The sequence below is a fragment of the Oncorhynchus nerka genome, linkage group LG26 (assembly GCF_034236695.1).
Source record: "Oncorhynchus nerka isolate Pitt River linkage group LG26, Oner_Uvic_2.0, whole genome shotgun sequence".
Taxonomy (NCBI): domain Eukaryota; kingdom Metazoa; phylum Chordata; class Actinopteri; order Salmoniformes; family Salmonidae; genus Oncorhynchus; species Oncorhynchus nerka.
The window spans coordinates 30362887-30377309 of record NC_088421.1 but is presented as its reverse complement, the minus strand read 5'-3'; positions in this window follow the sequence as shown (position 1 = coordinate 30377309).

Here is a 14423-nt window from a genome sequence, read left to right as displayed (position 1 = left end):
TAAAAGAGGAGAGGATAAAAGAGGAGAGGATAAAGAGGAAAGGATAAAAGAGGAGAGGATACAAGAGGAGAGGATAAAGAGGAGAGGATAAAAGAGGAGAGAGATAAAAGAGAGGATAAAGAAGAGGAGAGGATAAAAAGGAGAGGATAAAGAGGAGAGGTGATGAGAGGATGAAAGAGGAGAGAGGAGAGGATAAAGAGGAGAGGGGAGGATAAAAGAGGAGAGGGAGAGGAGAGGACTGGATGAAAGAGGGAGAGGAGAGGATAAAAGAGGAGAGGAGAGGATAAAAGAGGAGAGGAGAGGAGAGGATAAAAGAGGAGAGAGGAGAGGATAAAAGAGGAGAGGGGAGGATAAAAGAGGAGAGGAGAGGAGAGGACAGGATGAAAGAGGAGAGAGGAGAGGATAAAAAAGGAGAGGGGAGGATAAAAGAGGAGAGGAGAGGAGAGGACAGGATGAAAGAGGAGAGAGGAGAGGATAAAAGAGGAGAGGGGAGGATAAAAGAGGAGAGGAGAGGACAGGATAAAAAGAGGAGAGGAGAGGATAAAAGAGGAGAGGGGAGGATAAAAGAGGAGAGGAGAGCGGAGGATAAAAGAGGACAGGATGAAAGAGGAGATAAAAGAGGAGAGGAGAGGAGAGGAGAGGAGAGGAGAGGAGAGGAGAGGAGAGGAGAGGAGAGGAGAGGAGAGGAGAGGAGAGGAGAGGAGAGGGGAGGATAAAATAAAAGAGGAGAGCACTCTCATTGAATGTGTAAAACAACAGAGGAATTGATTAGTAAATGAGGCATGGAAGCCAGAATAGAAAATGTATTACTAGCACAACCCTGCTACTGAGCAACAAGCAACGACCTGTGGAACCATCATAATGAAGTGTGTGTGTGTGTGTGTGTGTACGCACTCTATTGTGCACACACACATACACCCTATTAATTTGTAAGTCGCTCTGGATAAGAGCGTCTGCTAAATGACTTAAATGTAATGTAAATGTAAATTAAAAGGGTGAAATTGAGAGACTTGGCCTGAGGGAATTAAATGACTGGAATCCATGAGGGTGAGCAGGACAGCCCGTTTTTTAGTGTATCAGCACATTCTACGCCCTAACGCCGGTTGTGTGTCTGTGTGCTGTCCACGCTCAACCCCAAGCAGAAGCTCTGAATGATAGTGATGTGTCATTTTTGGGGTGTGTCCTGAGTATTGTGTTATGACTGTGTGGGGAAACAAAGTATGGTCATCTCCACAGACAGCCCCATCAACAACACGCTGTCCCAACACACTGGGACTGGCCGTCTGATACATCCCTGACAGTACTACACTATGGAGGACACACACACACACACACACACACACACACACACACACACACACACACACACACACACACACACACACACACACACACACAGCCCTAAGAAGTGCCAACCACTAGTAGTACTCATCACCGGTACTCATTATGATGCTCAAACTGGCATCTGCCCTGGAGATGTATCCGGTATCCATGGCCTAAAACTGTCCATCAATATTCCCCTAGAGCAGGGGTATTCAACTCTGACCCTATGAGGTCCGGAGCCTGCTGCTTTTCTGTTCTACCTGATGATTCACTGCACACACCTGGTGTCCCAGGTCTAAACCAGTCCCTGATTAGAGGGGAATCCCCCACCTGGTGTCCCAGGTCTAAACCAGTCCCTGATTAGAGGGGAATCCCCCACCTCGTGTCCCAGGTCTAAATCAGTCCCTGATTAGAAGGGAATCCCCCACCTGGTATCCCAGGTCTAAATCAGTCCCTGATTAGAAGGGAATCCCCCACCTGGTGTCCCAGGTCTAAATCAGTCCCTGATTAGAGGGGGGGAATCCCAGGTCTAAATCAGTCCCCTGGAATCCCCCACCTGGTATCCCAGGTCTAAATCAGTCCCTGATTAGAAGGGAATCCCCCACCTGGTATCCCAGGTCTAAATCAGTCCCTGATTAGAAGGGAATCCCCCACCTGGTATCCCAGGTCTAAATCAGTCCCTGATTAGAAGGGAATCCCCCACCTGGTGTCCCAGGTCTAAATCAGTCCCTGATTAGAAGGGAATCCCCCACATGGTGTCCCAGGTCTAAATCAGTCCCTGATTAGAAGGGAATCCCCCACCTGGTGTCCCAGGTCTAAATCAGTCCCTGATTAGAAGGGAATCCCCCACCTGGTATCCCAGGTCTAAACCAGTCCGTGATTAGAGGGGAATCCCCCACCTGGTATCCCAGGTCTAAACCAGTCCCTGATTAGAGGGGAATCCCCCACCTGGTGTCCCAGGTCTAAACCAGTCCCTGATTAGAGGGGAATCCCCCACCTGGTGTCCCAGGTCTAAACCAGTCCCTGATTAGAGGGGAATCCCCCACCTGGTGTCGTCAAATCAAATCAAATTTATATAGCCCTTCGTACATCAGCTGATATCTCAAAGTGCTGTACAGAAACCCAGCCTAAAACCCAAACAGCAAGCAATGCAGGTGTAAAAGCACGGTGGCTAGGAAAAACTCCCTAGAAAGGCCAAAACCTAGGAAGAAACCTAGAGAGGAACCAGGCTATGTGGGGTGGCCAGTCCTCTTCTGGCTGTGCCGGGTAGAGATTATAACAGAACATGGCCAAGATGTTAAAATGTTCATAAATGACCAGCATGGTCGAATAATAATAAGGCAGAACAGTTGAAACTGGAGCAGCAGCACAGTCAGGTGGACTGGGGACAGCAAGGAGTCATCATGTCAGGTAGTCCTGGGGCACGGTCCTAGGGCTCAGGTCCTCCGAGAGAGAGAAAGAAAGAGAGAATTAGAGAGAGCATATGTGGGGTGGCCAGTCCTCTTCTGGCTGTGCCGGGTGGAGATTATAACAGAACATGGCCAAGATGTTCAAATGTTCATAAATGACCAGCATGGTCAAATAATAGTAAGGCAGAACAGTTGAAACTGGAGCAGCAGCATGGCCAGGTGGACTGGGGACAGCAAGGAGTCATCATGTCAGGTAGTCCTGGGACATGGTCCAAGGGCTCAGGCCAGTTGAAACTGGAGCAGCAGCATGGCCAGCATGGCCAGGTGTCCCAGGTCTAAATCAGTCCCTGATTAGAGGGGAATCCCCCACCTGGTGTCCCAGGTCTAAACCAGTCCCTGATTAGAGGGGAATCCCCCACCTGGTGTCCCAGGTCTAAACCAGTCCCTGATTAGAGGGGAATCCCCCACCTGGTATCCCAGGTCTAAACCAGTCCCTGATTAGAGGGCAACAATGCCGTGTTGGAAAAGGCTTCCAGGTCCAGAGTTGAGAGTGAGGGGCCTAGAGACTAACTCCACCTACCTTCTCAATCATCTATCCACATCCACTCTGTGTGTTTACCCTCCAAACCGCTCTACTTTCCAACTCAATCCATCTTCTGTACAACTGATGGCACAAGTCCTCTAGGGTTCCTCTGATTATTCATAGGGCCTGTGTCCCAAATGGCGCCCTATTCCATACAGTGTACTTCTTTTGACCAGAGCCCAATGGGTTTCCCTATGGGTTCTGGTCAAAAGTAGTACACTATATAGGGTTCCATTTAAGATGCAGCCAGAAGAGTCATTTCTCATGTTGTTGCAGGCTTCATTCAGTCTTCTGTAGTCTAATGCGTTTTTATGTCCTACTGACATGTCAGTGACATCAGAGGACATTCAGCTGAGTGGTTGACTGGATGAGGCTGGTTCTAAATCAGGGATGTGACAGGCCTGTCAGTCATTATTAACTATTAACCCCTGGAACGCAATGGGACATGACATAGAATGTTATAACAACTGATAGGTTAGGATTAAGTCCATTTTTAAATATATATACACATCTTCATTTCCTCATGATTACCGATGAGCATATAGTTACACATTCCCTAACACTTCAGTTAGAAGTATTAGTGAATTCCAAACAGGTTCTTAAAAGAACAGCAGCAGAACTGCCCATACATACAGTACATGCTGACCCAGTCCATATGTGGCATGTGGTGCCTGTCAGGCAGGCAGGCAGGTCTCTGTCTGTCTGTCTGTCTGTCTGTCTGTCTGTCTGTCTGTCTCTGTCTGTGTCTGTCTGTCTGGCTGTCTGTCTGTCTGTCTGCTGTCTGTCTGTCTAGTCTGTCTAGTCTGTCTAGTCTGTCTAGTCTGTCTAGTCTGGTCTGGTCTGTCTGTGTGCAGAGAGGACCATCTCCCTGTACTGTGATCAATCAGATTGGGCTGCAGACAGAGAGCTGACATTTACAACAGCCAGGGACCCGGGCTATACATCTGCCACACTCTGGACATGACATCACTGTCTCTCCCTTCTCTCACTGAGGCTCGGGATCTGACTGAGTGGGTGTGTGTGAGTGTGAGAATCTAAGGGTAAATCATGTGACTGGCAGTCTCTAGGAAGCTGGAAGGACAGACACAGCTTGTAAGGGTACCCATAAGGGACAAAACTAGCACAGGGCAGGAAAAGAGAGATCAGTGGGGGGAAAGAGGGGACTGGGGGTAAAAATGAATGCGTGGTTATGATCCTGGGGCTTGATAGTTGAAAGCACAGTTGTGTACAGTAAGCCTTTTACATTCATTTCATCAGTCACTAAGGAAAGGAAGCACATCAGGCCATTGGGACCAAGAAAAAGAGACAGTTAGAGAGTAGCTGGCTTTGTACTGTAGTCTTGAAGTGAAGGAGATAAGGACGGTTGAGTTATGGAGGAAAGGAGATGAGGAAAGGAGTCCTGTGAGAGTAATAGGACACTGCAGGTGCCTGTCTACCAATCAGCTAGATCCCCAGCTTAGCAGTTGTAAAAGGAAAGGAGGCAAGAAAAGGAGTCCAAAAAGAGTATTAGGACACTGCAGGTCAGGTGTCTATCTACCTGTCAGTGAGAGATGACCTGGCTTTGTGAGAGATGACCTGGCTTTGTGAGAGATGACATGGCTTTGTGAGAGATGACCTGGCTTTGTGAGAGATGACCTGGCTTTGTGAGAGATCACCTGGCTTTGTGAGCGATCACCTGGCTTTGCAGTCGTGAAGTTAAGGAGAGGAGGAAAGAAGTCCAGTATGAGTACTGGGACAAACCTGGTCAGAGATGAAGAGACAGAGAGAAAGACAGAGGCAGAGATGGAGTCGGAGTTGGAGACAGACCCAGAGACAGAGAGAGACATAGAGTCAGAAACAGAGTCAGAAACAGAGACATAGAGTCAGAGAAGGAGACAGCGAGTCAGAGAGAGAGACAGCGAGTCAGAGAGAGAGACAGCGAGTCAGAGAGAGAGAGAGAGAGACAGACAGTGACAGAGGCAGACAGAGAGAGACAGAGGCAGACAGAGAGAGACAAATAGACAGAGACAGAGAGATGCAGAGAGAGACAGAGTGACAGAGGCAGACAGAGGCAGACAGAGAGAGAGAGACACAGGCAGACAGAGAGAGAGAGAGAGAGAGAGAGAGAGAAGAGAGAGACAGACAGAGACAGACAGAGTCTGAGTGCAGCTGGCTTTGAGCCAGACTGTTTGTTTTACATCCGCTTCTTCTCTTCCCCCCTTCTCTCCCTCCTCTCCCCCCCTCCTCTCCTCCCCCCTTCTCTCTCTCCCTCCTCTCCTCTCCTCTCCCCACTTCTCTCTCTCCCTCCTCTCCTCTCCTCCCCCTTCTCTCTCTCCCTCCTCTCCCTCCTCCTCCCCCTTCTCTCTCTCCCTCCTCTCCTCTCCCCCTCCTTCTCCCCCTTCTCTCTCTCCCCCCTCTCCTCCCCCTTCTCTCCTCCCCCTCTCTCCCTCCTCTCTTCCCCCCTTCTCTCTCTCTCCCCCTCTCCTCTCCCTCCTCCCTCCCCCTTCTCTCTCTCCGTCCTCCCCCTTCTCTCCTCCCCTTCTCTCCCTCCTCTCCTCTCCCCCCTTCTCTCTCTCCCCTCCTCTCCCCCTCTCCTCTCCCTCCTCCCCTTCTCTCTCTCCTCCTCCTCCTCTCCCTCCCCCCCTCTCTCTCTCCCTCCTCTCCTCCCCCCCTCTCTCTCTCTCCCTCCTCTCCTCCCCCTTCTCTCCTCCCCCTTCTCTCCTCCCCCCTTCTCTCTCTCCCTTCTCTCTCTCCCTCCTCTCCTCTCCTCCCCCTTCTCTCTCTCCGTCCTCCCCCTTCTCTCCTCCCCCCTTCTCTCTCTCTCTCCCTCCTCCCCCTTCTCTCCCTCTTCTCTTCTCTTCTCCTCTTTCCCCCTCCTCCCCTCCCTCCTCTCCTCTTCCCTCCTTCTCTCCCTCCTCTCCTCTCCTCCCCCCTTCTCTCCCTCCTCTCCTCTCCTCCCCCTTTCTCTCTCCCTCCTCTCCTCTCCTCCTTCCTCTCCTCTTCCCCCTTCTCTGCTCTTCCCTCTTCTCTCCCTCCTCTCCTCTCCCCCTTCTCTCCCTCCTCTCTCCTCTCCCCCTCCTCTCCTCCTCCCCCTTCTCTCCCTCCTCTGCTCTTCCCTCCTCCCCCTCTCCCCCTTCTCTCCTCTCCCCCTTCTCTCCTCTCTCCCTCCTCTCCTCTCTCCCTCCTTCTCCTCTTCCCCTCTCTCCCCCCTGGCACCAACCTTTAATTTACAAGCAACACTCATCATAACCTGGTGCAGTGTTTGTGTGTGTGTCTATCTGTGTGTGTCTGTGTGTGTGCATGCGTAGTGAGGGGTCAAATCCATTTCACACACTCACACAGTACACTAAAGCGTTCCCTAGTCCTGACATCGGTAAGGGAGGGAGGCTGCAGCGAACACAAGCAGCACACACACCACAAACACAAGCACACACACACACACACACACACACACACCATAAACACAAGCAGCACACACACAAGCAACACACACACACACAACACACACACACCATAAACACAAGCAGCACACACACACGCAGCAAACACAAGCAACACACACACACCCGCAGCACACATACAGCACACACACACACACCGCAAACACATGCACACACACACACACACACCACAAACACACATAGCACACACACATAACTGCAAACACACACTGCAAACACACGCAGCACACATACAGCACACACACGCGGCACACACGTTCACCGCAAACACACACAGCACACACAGCGCAAACACACACGCTCACCGCAAACACACGCAGCACACATACAGCAAACCCCGCAAACACATGCAGCACACACACACAAACACACACACACACACACACACACACACACACACACACACACATACTGTACAGCTGTAACATTACAATTTACCACACTCTTTATCCAACGTGACTTACAGGTGGATAAATAAAATGTTTAGTTTTAATAAAAAATGTATATTTCCGGTGTAGAACTAAGCTATCCACTTTTTATGAAGGCTGCACCTGACACAGTAGTCTTTCCCTCTGTTATGCTCTCTGGGTCGGCACTGTGTCTCCCAGGCCAATGGTGATATGATCACATTTCTCACAGTAGTCTTTCCCTCTGTCATGCTCTCTGGGTCGGCACTGTGTCTCCCAGGCCAATGGTGATACGATCACATTTCTCACAGCTGTCTTGTCACCTGTCAGCACTGTCACCACCATGGCACCCTGTTCCATCTCTATGACACTGAAGTCACGTTCAGTGAGCCATCTAAACTGACACCAGATGTTCTGGGAACCTGTTGGCATCACAGCACCAGTGATGAGATACCACTGGTGCCATGCCGCTGAGTTTAACTGGACTTAAACCAAAACCATGGTACTTAGAAGCACCGAGTTCTTGATTAAATTCCATGCATGGGTTATATCTCCTGAATACTTTATATTGTATTCAGAATATCACATTGATTGTGGGAGCCTCCTTGTCAGAGAATGAGAATTCTGGGCTACAATAGGGCTTAAAGCAGCAAAAAGAAGAGAGAGTACGCCATAACAGGGCAACATGACACAAAGACTAGAGTCCACAGCAGCCCTGTACCAGCCCTCCTACGGTGTGTTAGATATACTTAGCATTATGTTGGCAGTACCTTGACAGGTAGTCAGAACCAACACAGTTGGATGTCAATAGGGATTAGCTTCAACACACACCTGAGCACTCAGTGTGATAACACCTGGGGAATAATCCCTGTGAGCGCTGGGAACCACACAGAGAGCAGAGGAGTGTGGGTAAATATCAGGAATTATGATGACTAGAGTAGACAAACAGACCATTATGACCAGAGGAGGTGACAGAGAGGGGGGAGAGGTGACGCACACACGGTGACACACACACGGTGACACACACAGACACACTGACACACACGCAGTATCAGGGGAGGAGATGTGTGACTGATATCTACAGTGGGGCAAAAAAAGTATTTAGTCAGCCACCAATTGTGCAAGTTCTCCCACTTAAAAAGATGAGAGAGGCCTGTAATTTTCACAGGTACACTTCAACTATGACAGACAAAATGAGAAAAGAAATCCAGAAAATCACATTGTAGGATTTTTTATTTATTTATTTGCAAATAAATTATGGTGGAAAATAAGTATTTGGTCACCTACAAACAAGCAAGATTTCTGGCTCTCACAGACCTGTAACTTCTTCTTTAAGAGGCTCCTCTGTCCTCCACTCGTTACCTGTATTAATGGCACCTGTTTGAACTTGTTATCAGTATAAAAGACACCTGTCCACAACCTCAAACAGTCACACTCCAAACTCCTCTATGGCCAAGACCAAAGAGCTGTCAAAGGACACCAGAAACAAAATTGTAGACCTGCACCAGGCTGGGAAGACTGAATCTGCAATAGGTAAGCAGCTTGGTTTGAAGAAATCAACTGTGGGAGCAATTATTAGGAAATGGAAGACATACAAGACCACTGATAATCTCCCTCGATCTGGGGCTCCACGCAAGATCTCACCCCGTGGGGTCAAAATGATCACAAGAACGGTGAGCAAAAATCCCAGAACCACACCAGGGGACCTAGTGAATGACATGCAGAGAGCTGGGACCAAAGTAACAAAGCCTACCATCAGTAACACACTACGCCGCCAGGGACTCAAATCCTGCAGTGCCAGACGTGTCCCCCTGCTTAAGCCAGTACATGTCCAGGACTGTCTGAAGTTTGCTAGAGAGCATTTGGATGATCCAGAAGATTGGGAGAATGTCATATGGTCAGATGAAACCAAAATATAACTTTTTGGTAAAAACTCAACTCGTCGTGTTTGGAGGACAAAGAATGCTGAGTTGCATCCAAAGAACACCATACCTACTGTGAAGCATGGGGGTGGAAACATCATGCTTTGGGGCTGTTTTTCTGCAAAGGGACCAGGACGACTGATCCGTGTAAAGGAAAGAATGAATGGGGCCATGTATCGTGAGATTTTGAGTGAAAACCTCCTTCCATCAGCAAAGATGAAGATGAAACGTGGCTGGGTCTTTCAGCATGACAATGATCCCAAACACACCGCCAGGGCAACGAAGGAGTGGCTTCGTAAGAAGCATTTCAAGGTCCTGGAGTGGCCTAGCCAGTCTCCAGATTTCAACCCCATAGAACATCTTTGGAGGGAGTTGAAAGTCTGTGTTGCCCAGCAACAGCCCCAAAACATCACTGCTCTAGAGGAGATCTGAATGGAAGAATCGGCCAAAATACCAGCAACAGTGTGTGAAAACCTTGTGAAGACTTACAGAAAACGTTGGACCTCTGTCATTGCCAACAAAGTGTATATAACAAAGTATTGAGATAAACTTTTGTTATTGACCAAATACTTATTTTCCACCATAATTTGCAAATAAATTCATAAAAAAATCCTACAATGTGATTTTCTGGATTTTTTCCTCTCATTTTGTCTGTCATAGTTGAAGTGTACCTATGATGAAAATTACAGGCCTCTCTCATCTTTTTAAGTGGGAGAACTTGCACAATTGGTGGCTGACTAAATACTTTTTTGCCCCACTCTATGTTGCTATGCTACAATCAGTTCTCACATATCCTCAATGTGAGATATGACATCTGAAAATATATTTAAACCTTTATTTAACTAGGCAAATCTGTTGCAATCAAGTCTTTTGTGAAATGTAATTCATTGCAGAATTGGCAGAATATTCTGCCGTTATTCATTGCACAACCCAACAGACCTGTGAATAATTTCAAATACTACAGCTGGCCTTGATTGAGCTTGTCTGGTACCTGGAACCAACATAGTAGTAGCCAAACTCCACACCTGCCCTTGTTGGACTCCTGGCAGGCTAAAGCCAAACTCCACACCTGCCCTCGTTGGACTCCTGGCAGGCTAAAGCCAAACTCCACACCTGCCCTTGTTGGACTCCTGGCAGGCTAAAGCCAAACTCCACACCTGCCCTTGTTGGACTCCAGGCAGGCTAAAGCCAAACTCCACACCTGCCCTTGTTGGACTCCTGGCAGGCTAGAGCCAAACTCCACACCTGCCATTGTTGGACTCCTGGCAGGCTAAAGCCAAACTCCACACCTGCCCTTGTTGCACTCAAGTCAGGCTCAAGCAAAACTCCACACCTGCCCTTGTTGGACTCCAGGCAGGCTAAAGCCAAACTCCACACCTGCCCTTGTTAGACTCCAGGCAGGCTAAAGCCAAACTCCACACCTGCCCTTGTTAGACTCCAGGCAGGCTAAAGCAAAACTCCACACCTGCCCTTGTTGGACTCCTGGCAGGCTAAAGCCAAACTCCACACCTGCCCTTGTTGGACTCCTGGCAGGCTAAAGCCAAACTCCACACCTGCCCTTGTTGGACTCCAGGCAGGCTAAAGCCAAACTCCACACCTGCCCTTGTTGGACTCCTGGCAGGCTAAAGCCAAACTCCACACCTGCCCTTGTTGGACTCCAGGCAGGCTAAAGCCAAACTCCACACCTGCCCTTGTTAGACTCCAGGCAGGCTAAAGCAAAACTCCACACCTGCCCTTGTTGGACTCCAGGCAGGCTAAAGCCAAACTCCACACCTGCCCTTGTTAGACTCCAGGCAGGCTAAAGCAAAACTCCACACCTGCCCTTGTTGGACTCCTGGCAGGCTAAAGCCAAACTCCACACCTGCCCCTGTTGGACTCCAGGCAGGCTAAAGCAAATGCTTAAAGTACTTGAAAGATAGTCTGGTCTGCAACACAAGAACAGCATTCTGTTGCATTAAACTAGTGTAGAACATTGTCTAATAGCATCTGGCCTTGATGGAGAGAGGAGTCAGAAGACACACTCACTCGTACTGTTCTGTTTAGCCTTCCAGCCATATGATACAGCCCATTAACATCAACATTAGATTACCCCCCACCCACACACACACACACACACACACACACACACACTTACATACACACTGGTCGTGACTCAGCAGCTTAGCCTGGTGGTAGATTGTGAGTGAGTCATGTTTCTTCCAGGAGAGGAGACTGGATGGTAAGGGGCTGTAAGGACACCTGGCTGGACACAAAGAGCCCTTCCTTGGCCTCTAATCCTCCCACCTCAGCCTCTCCCTCCCAGCTCTGGAGGACAGGTGGAGAGTCCTCTAGCTAGCTCCTCAGTTACCTCTTCTTCACCCTCTCTCTTACTCTGTGTCATTCTCTCTCCCTCTCTGTATTTTATTCTCTCTCTCCTCCTCCCTCTCTCCTCCTCTCTCTCTCCTCCTCTCTCTCTCTCCTCCCTCTCTCTCCTCCTCTCTCTCTCCTCCTCTCTCTCTCTCTCCTCCCTCTCTCTCCTCCCCTCTCTCTCCTCTCTCTCTCTCTCCTCTCTCTCTCTCTCTTCCTCTCTCTCTCTCTCCTCCTCCACTCGTCACAATATTTCCCTTTGCTTTGTTCTCCATCACATAATATCGACAACTGCCTCCGCGGTGCCTCAGAGCCTCTCTCTCTCTCTCTCTCTCTCTCCCCCCCCTCCCCGTCTCCATGGTTCTCTCGTTGTATGCACGCTCACTCTTTGCCTTTACAGGGCTCTGTCAAGTCTCTCTCTGGCCTACCCTCTCTCTCCAGAAGCAGAGTGTTCTGTTTAACTGAGTAAATCAGTAGCATTTCCCCCGATGCTGCCGCCACCACTTCATCTCTCTCTCCCTGTATTTCTTACTTACACCCTAACCTTCCACCTCTTTTTCTCCCTCTCCCTCTTGTCTCCTTCAATCCTCTCTTCTATCCCGCTTTCTCCCTCCCTCTCTTTCTCAATCTCTTCCCCATATCCCTCCTTCAATCCCATCCTCTCTCCCTCCCTCCCTTTTCCTCCTTCCATCCCTCTCCTCTCCATCCATTTTTCTCCCTTCCTTCATCCATCCCTCCATTTCCCTCTCTCCCTTTCCTTCCATCCATCCATTTCTCTCCCTCCCTTCATCCCTCCCTTTCCCTCTCTAACAGTGCCACCCACCATCACTTTTAGTCTATTGTGAGTGAGCGGCACAAAGCAGTCCAAATGCCCTGTCTGGTCCCCTGTAGAGCAGAGCATTATGACTTCTCCCACTGTGGAGACACAGCCAGTTTGGGGTCATATACACACAAGACTATCTGCAGAGGACCAATTGTAACATGTGTGTGTGTGTGTGTGTGTGGGGGGGGCAGACAGATAAACAATGATCATTCTAAGCACTATACTGTTTCCTCCTCTCACTTTCCTTAATGTGTTACTTGTCCACTTTCCTTTCTCATAGCGCCCCATTGCTATCCCAATTAGAACAATACAATGGCATATAGGAATGGAAACAATCACACATGGTATATTCAAATGCTTAACACTACGATTGCCTGCCAGTTGCATTGTGTAACACCAGCCTGAGGTGAGACATCCCATTCAGAAGGTTAATACAGGCGGATTCATAAAATAATATTGACAAAACTGCACTTTTAAACAACGCACACATCAAGGCCAGGCACAGACACACCACGTACGAATAAAAAAAACATGAACTTTACATGTGAACATGTCAAGTGTTCCAAAAACTTGAAATGTCATGTGAAAATGTGATTTTTCTGTAAGGGACACAAACACATCTGCACCTCTGGGGCCCTACAGGGCAGCTATCAGTCAATGGGCTTATTTAGTGTTTGCTTTAGGGGTCAGAGTTCAGGTAACACAATTACACCCTGCGCCAGCCGGCCTCCTAGACACTTTATTATACGCAGGCCTTATAGAGCACAGCCTAGGTCAAGCTGTGAGGTCTGTGGTTATTCTAGGTCAAAAGGGGACCATCACACTCTCTCAGCAGCTTGGCTGCTGGGTAAAACCTGCACACTGAGACACAGGTGTAATTGGTCCGCACTGTGGCTAACTTGTATATAGTTTGACCAGAAAAGCCATCTGATTGGCAGATGAGTGGCAACCCTGATTAGAAGCACCTGCTGCTCATCGGTTGTTCCCTATAAATGCTGTTTTTAGTTAAAGGAAAATTGTACCTACACACTGTAGAAGACTGCAAAGCCGAAACATCTCTGTACACTATCCCTGATGCAGTGAAAATTATACAAACATCGGAGAATGAAGCTTCATGCAGCATCTTTTTGAGTGCTGACCCAGTACACATGTTGTTATTCTAGGTCAGGATGTGAGGTCTGGGGTTATACTCATTCACTAGAATAGGTCTATATTCATGTCTCAGAGTAGGAGTGCTGATCTAGGATCAAGTCCCCATGTCCATTCATTATAATCTAAAAGGATAAACTGATCCTAGATCAGCACCCCTATACTGTAAGAAGCTTTATGCATATGAGCCCTGAACTAGGATAATAAGAGTATACCTAACAGTCTGCTTGAAAGCATTGCTGTTATAGATGCATTCTTTCTGTCAAATAGTGTAAATAGGGAAACGGGATACCTAGTCAGTTGTACAACTGAATGCATTCAACTGAAATGTGTCTTCCGCATTTAACCCAACCGCTCTGAATAGCCATTTAGTGTTACATTTTAACATTGAAATTCAATGAAAAAGCTAATCATCATCATCATCATCATCATCATCTATATCGTTGACATCCCCATCAACATGATATGTCAAATCCAGCTAAAGTGCAACAGAATCGATGATTCCTTTCAATTTTAAAGTTCAACCAGCTGAGGGGTGAGAAAATCTACACATCAATAACGAGCCATATAGGCCTGCATCAAGTGTTGCTTGCCATGACGGCTGTTGTGTTGTGTGGCTGCTTTGTCTGTGAAGACATACTTTTTAGCCAGAGGAGGAGCGCGAGCTGGAGCGTTGGCGGCCAGTCAGACCGCTAATATCAGACACTGCGGCCGGAGATGGACATCTGAACTTTAGGTCGGACCGGGAAACGGGGAACAGGGAGACATATCCGACAATGCGGAGGTGTCGCTCTTGATGGAACGTTAGAACAGCTGGTATCCCTCATGCGCTGATTGCTTGGTGGCTGCTGCAGCCGGGACAGTGTGTGCGTGCAGAGAGAAACAGCTGTAAACACAGCACATAACTATTTCCCATTTCAGCACCATGGACAGCGCTTTAGACGAATGCAAGGTAACGCCTTAGAAAGTGAGTATAAATCTAACCACAGAGCCACACGGACTTATATGCACTGTTCAGTAG